This window comes from Chrysemys picta, unplaced genomic scaffold, assembly GCF_011386835.1.
Source record: "Chrysemys picta bellii isolate R12L10 unplaced genomic scaffold, ASM1138683v2 scaf3378, whole genome shotgun sequence".
NCBI classification, from domain to species: domain Eukaryota; kingdom Metazoa; phylum Chordata; order Testudines; family Emydidae; genus Chrysemys; species Chrysemys picta.
In genome coordinates this window covers 1-6,000 of record NW_027056080.1, presented here as the reverse complement: position 1 = coordinate 6,000, position 6,000 = coordinate 1, and the positions used below count along the sequence as shown (strand labels likewise).

The 6,000-nt window shown below is 46.6% G+C and overlaps 1 long non-coding RNA gene across 3 annotated transcripts; it reads left to right on the top strand.

Annotated features, from left to right (window-relative positions):
• Positions 1-1,040: 1,040 nt before the first annotated feature.
• LOC135980446 (uncharacterized) lies at positions 1,041-5,975 on the top strand. Of its 3 annotated transcripts, XR_010597514.1 has the most exons (7): positions 1,041-1,269; positions 2,422-3,955; positions 4,143-4,289; positions 4,469-4,585; positions 5,082-5,131; positions 5,422-5,521; positions 5,828-5,975. It is a non-coding gene; the product is annotated as an uncharacterized LOC135980446 (long non-coding RNA). The 3 variants fall into 3 exon arrangements; XR_010597513.1 differs by having other exon boundaries at positions 2,422-4,289; XR_010597515.1 differs by having other exon boundaries at positions 2,422-4,289; positions 5,082-5,137.
• Positions 5,976-6,000: the final 25 nt, after the last annotated feature.

Sequence of the window (6,000 nt, the reverse complement as noted above, 5' to 3'; positions counted from 1 at the left end):
TGCTCTGGGTGGCCAGCCACTGGTGCTCCAGGCAGCATGGTAAGGGGTCAGGGGGGTTGGATAGAAGGCAGGGGAGTTCAGGGTGGTGGGGAGGGGGTGTGGATAGGGGTTGGGGTGGTCAGAGGATGGGGAACGGGGGTTGAATGGGGGCAGGGGTCTGGGGGGCAATCAGGAACGAGGGGGGGTTGGATGGAGCAGCAGGGGGCAGTCAGGGGACAGGGAAAAGGGGTGATTGGATGGGGCAGGGGTCTGGGGGGCAGTCAGGAAGGAGGGGGGTTGGATGGGGCATTGGGGGGCAGTTGGGGGGGGTTTCTGGGGGTGGTCAGGGGACATGGAGTCGGGGGGGTGGATGGGGCAGGGGTCCTGGGGGGCTGTCAGGGAATGGGGGGGTTGGATGGGACAGGAGTTCTGGGGGTGGACTATCAGGGGGCCACACTCCCCTCCCCTAACTGACCCTCCATACAATTTCCAAAACACCATGTGGCTGTCAGGCCAAAAAGTTTGCCTGCCCCTGCCTTAAGAGCTGGGTGCCTACCTGACAGCCAGTGCTCTCTGGCTGCCCATACAGTGCTTAATTTGTGCCAGGGTAGAGCTATGTGACCTTTGTCTATGTAAATTAAGCACTTGGAGGAGGCAGAGGGGCATGCAGGGAATGGGGGAAGGTAGCCCGGGAGCAAAGTACAAGTTTGCACAGGTTACCATTTTCCGTAAAGTTGGTCATGGGGATGGTGCAGTGTCTCTGGTCTGTGTCAGCTGCCTGGGCAGCTTGACAGGGAGTGACACTGCCCTCCATCTTCAGCGTGAGGCTCTAGGTATGCCCTCGAACACCAGCCAAGTAATCTTTCCATTACCTCCCAAATACCGTCTCACAGTACAAACAAATCCCTCCAGGACCGTTGAGATACCTCTTTCAGCAGCCCCCAACTGCACCTACTGTGGAGTCCCCTCTTCCCTCTAGGTAGAATTTTCTTTTTAGGAACCTAAAATATGGTAATTATAGTTTGTCTTCTATAAATTTTTATTGTAAGAAGGGAGGCTGATTAATACATCACAATGAATAGTCCTTGCTGCTGCTAAGCTAGGAATGAACTAAAGGGTTTCTGGGTTGCCTGAGCCTGTATTTATAGCTGCCTTTGGCTTCTAAGGCATGCTGGGAAATGGAGGGGGTGGAGCTTAGGCAGTATATAAGCTGGGGTCTTGTCCCTGGAAGTCATTCGGCTTTGTGTTGGTCTAAAGAGATGTGCATAGGTGTGGGTGTTTATAGTCATGGTGAGTATTGATATGGGGTAACAATTACATGTATTTGTGGTTAGTGTATTGTTTTTCTGTCCTTATTTCTGTGTAATGTGCTTTTTTTCATTTCAGCTTGTTTATAGTGTGTTTGATTTATGTGTTATCATTTGTATTTTCATTGGGAGGGAACACATTGGGGGCTGTTTCTGATAGAGCTTCTGTTAAACGCACATATCTAGTACTGGTAGCGTGTCCATGGTGGTGGACTGTTGTAGAAGCATAGTAGTTTTCTGTTTGGGTTAGGTGGGGACTAGTCTGAGGAGATTGTAATATTTAGTAAGTGTTTCTTCTCTTAACCTTCTGTATTTTCTTTTACTCAGTTGTCTAGAGCCCTGTGAGTTGAGTTTATAAGCCATGTTTGCAGGCAAGCTTTCTTTATATTTGCAGCTGTGTTCAGATCCGGTATCGAGTTGTATTGTGATGTGAAGGGTTGTGAATATTTTTCTCTTTGTCTGCTATGCTGGCGCTGTATGTTTGTGAGTGATTTCAATGTATGGGCGTGAAGGCCTGTCTACTGAGGTGAAGGGGATCTTGAGACGGGGAGCTCCTGTCCAATTTCCAAAGATAAGTATATGCCAAAGGGTTTGATGGTCAGAAGTGTTTGTGATGTTGAGCCTCTTTCTTTACTTATGGGAGTTCTCTAAAGTCTGCCCATTCTTAATGGTTCTGTGAGGGATGGGTGGGAGCTTGTTGTATGGAGGGAGCGTGTGTTTCCCCTGAGGGAAGGTTGATTGCTGGCAGAGTGGCCTGTCTGTAACTAGAGATGCTCCGTTCTCACTTCTTCTCTCTTACACAGCACTGGGTTTGCATCACAGGTCACAACTTCATCCTTGTGTTCTCCTCTACATGGTTGTGGTTTTCTGAGGAGGATGTGAGCATCCTAGTTAGTAATGGGCCCCTGTGGTGTAGGGAAAGGGGGAGGGCCACGAGTATGTAGAAGCATAGCTATTTTCTGTGTGGATGAGTGTTTGGGGTGGGGTTCTCTGAGGGGGGGTGTAATGTGTAGTAGGTGTTCTTGCTCAAGGAAGCAGTATGTAGGTGAGGTCATCTTTCATATTATGGTGTTGGGAGCTTTATGAGTAGACTTTATAACTGAGATTTTAAGTCAAACTTTGTTTTGATTTGCAGATGTGTCCAGATCTGGTACCGAATAGTCTTATTCTGTGGAGGGTCATGACTACTTCTCTTTGACTGTCATGACACTGCTGTATGGATGTGGATGTATGGCAGTGAAGGCCTGTGTAGAAAGGAAAAGAAGAGCTTGAGAGTGGAAGTGGCCATCAAAGCTAAGTATTTGCTGAAGGGTTTGATGGTCAGAAGTACTTGTGCTGTTGAGGCTCCTTGTTTAGGGATCGGAGTCCTCTAAACTCTGCCTGTTCTTAATGGGCACGTGAGGGGTGGGTGGGAGCTTGTTGTATGGAGGGAGTGTGTGTTTCCCGTGAGGGAAGGTTGATTGCTGTCAGAGTGACCTGTCTGTAACTAGAGATGCTCCATTCTCAGTTGTCCCCTCTTACACAGCACTGGGTTTGCATGACAGCTCACCACTTCATCTCTTGTCTGTCTTCTACATGGTTGTGGTTTTCTGAGGAGGATGTGAGCATCCTAGTTAGCGATGGGTCCCTGTTTTGGTGGGACATGGGGAGGACCAGCAATATGTGGATGAGAGTGTCTGGGGTGGGGGTGGGGCTTCTCTGAGTAGGGGTGTAATGTGTAGTAGATGTTCCTTCTCTTCAGGAAGTAGTATGCAGATGAAGTCATCTTTTGTATTGTGTAGTTGGGAGTTTTGTGAGTAGGTTTTCAGTCAAGCTTTCTTTGTATTTGCAGATGTATCCAGATCTGGTACTGTGGGGCGTGACTACTTTACTTTTCTTTGACTGTCACGGCATTGCTGTATGGATGTTGACATATGGGAGCGAAGGCCTGTGTAGAAAGGAAAAGAACATCTTGAGAGCGGGAGTGGCCATCAAAGTTAAGTATCTGTTGAGGAGTTTGATGGTCAGAAGTATTTTTGCTGTTGAGGCTTCTTGTTTATGGATGGGAGTCCTCTAAACTGTGCTTATTCTTAATGGGCATGTGAGGGAGCTCACTGTATGAATAGAGTGTGTTTCCCCTGGAGGAATGCTGATTGCTGGCAGATTTTTTTCTGTCTAACTAGAGATGCTCTGTTCTCAGGTCTTCTCTCTTACATGGCACTGGGTTTGCATGACAGGTCACCACTACCTCCTTTGTCCATCTTCTACATGGTGGTGGTTTTCTGAGGAGGATGTGAGCATCCTAGTTAGCGATGTCTCCCTGTGGCAGAGGGAAAGGGGGAGGGCCATCAGTATTGTAGAAGTGTAGCCATTTTCCATGTGGATGAGTGTGTTCTCTGAGGGGGGTGTAATGTGTAGTAGGTGTTCCCTCTCAAGTAAGCAGTATGCAGATGAGGTCATCTTTCATATTGTATAGTTGGGAGCTTTGTGAGTAGGTTTTCAGTCAAGCTTTGTTTGTATTTGCAGGTGCATCCATATCTGGTACTGCGTCACCTCGTTCCATGGAGGGTTGTGACTAGTTCTATCTTTGTCTGTCGTGGCATAGCTGTATGTCTGCGTTGGATGGATGCCAATGTATGGGAGCGAAGGCCCGTGTACAAAGGAAAAGGAGATTGGGAGTGGCTGTCAAAGTTAAGTATCTGCCTAAGTGTTTGATGGTCAGAAGTATTTGTGCTGTTGAGGCTTCTTGTTTAGGGACGGGAGTCCTCTAAAGTCTGCTCCATCTTAACGGTTGTATGAGCGAGCTCATTGTATGGTGGGAGTGTGTGTTTTCCCTGTAACTAGAGATGCTCCATTCTCAGTTCTTCTCTCTTACAGGGCACTGGGTTTGCATCACTGGTCACCACTACCTTGTTTGTCTGTCTTCTATTGGGTGTTGGTTTTCTGAGGAGGATGTGAGCATTCTAGTTACTGATGGGGCCCCTGTCATGGGGGGGGGAAAGGGCCATGAGTATTGTGTAAATTGTGAGTATTTTGCATGTTCATTTTAATTGTATAGAAGTAGTTGGTTGTTGCTTCATTGTAGGTATAGGTGTGCTGGGGCTCTTTTGGGGTGTTGAATAGGTCAGTTTAGCAAAGGGAGTGTGGTATTGTGCTGTTGTGGCATTTAGCAGCATGTGGCATTTATTGTTTGTGTGCCACAGGGGGATCTGAGTCCAGAACTGAGGGAATGGGCTGTGGCAAGTGCGCCCCGTTTGGTTTACATGGTTCCTGGTAATGGTAGTGCCAGTGGGAGCAGAGGAGCTGCTTGCATCCATGAGGTAAGTGTTAAGTTTGAGCTTTTAGTGCGCTACTGTTGATGGGAGTGTGGTCTTTGCTGGGTTAGGTGAGGTGGGCTTATTATGAATGGGTTCTTCACCAGTTTTGTGTGTGTGAGACAACAGGTGGAGAAGACAACATTTGGGTTAAGTTGTTGCTTGTTCTCTAGAAGAAGGTTGGACTTTGGTGGGTGGTTAGTGAGGGTGTTGCCATGTGTGCCCTAAAATGTTGAGTATTTTCCCTTGAATATATTGCAGATGTGTGATATTGGTGTGGAGATCTGTTGATATCCTTTGGGCAAGGGGTAGCGGTGGTGAGGAGAGTGTGGAAAATATGTAACGGGACTGAGAGTTGCAATACTAGGGAGGGGGAAGGGATCTCATGATATGTGATTCCTGTTACTGTAGATGGTTTGTTGAAGAAATAGGGTGGGATGTGTTGCATCATCTGTGGGTTTGATGGTGAGTACTCATTGGATTATTATTTTGTGTTTTGCAGGTACTTAAGAGGCTTTGGGAGGTGCAGTTTGTGAAAGAATGTCGTGCGAGGTGTGTGTAAGTACTTTTACGGTGTGAAGTCCTGGTGATTGGAATGTATACTGTTTCTCTACTCACCATTGGTGTTTTCTGAGGAAGTGAGCATTTTAGTTAGGCATGGTGATTGGAATGATAAATGCAAGGGAAAGGGGCAGTAGTGTAGTGTGGAAAGTATGTGCTTGAGGCACGTGCTTCCACACCACATTGCTAAATTTCCTTTAAAAAAGAGGTGGAAAGTATGATAGCAGCGTGGCAATATGATTTTTACTTTTTGGGTTGTTTTCTGCTCACTTACTGAGCAGCAGTGGAGGATCTGAGTCTTGCCTGTTCCTGAGATGAAGTGGAAATTGACACAAGTTTGGATAGAAGATAGATGTGAGGCTAGACCTGGTGGGAAAAAGAGTGAGTATCTGGTTTTATTTTTCTGTATTGTGTGGTGTGGTACTGTGTGGTGTTCTTTAAAAGTATTGCTCATATGTGATGCGTGTATGTGGATGCACATGTTGGGGTGCCAGTGTCAGTATCCTGTAAAAGAAGGTGTCACGGTGTATGTTTTATTTCACATGGTGGTGTTGCATTTGTTTGTAGGGGGATGGAAAATGATGCTGAAATAGGTGCCGGTTGCATAATTGCAGATGGTTTGAGATAGTCTTCATGGTGTCGATTGGTGTGCAGTGTGAGCGTTGTTAAATTTTTTTGTCATTGTAGGTTCTGTGTGAAGATGGGGGTCCAATTTGCCAAAGAACCAGTGAAGTTGAAGTATGGCTGTGGGGGACATGAAGTACTTGTTTCCTGGAATGGAAGTTAATTTGATGTCAAGTTTGCAAGTTAAGTATGGTTATTGATCATGTTTTTTTGTTGGTCTGTTTGATGTTGGAGAT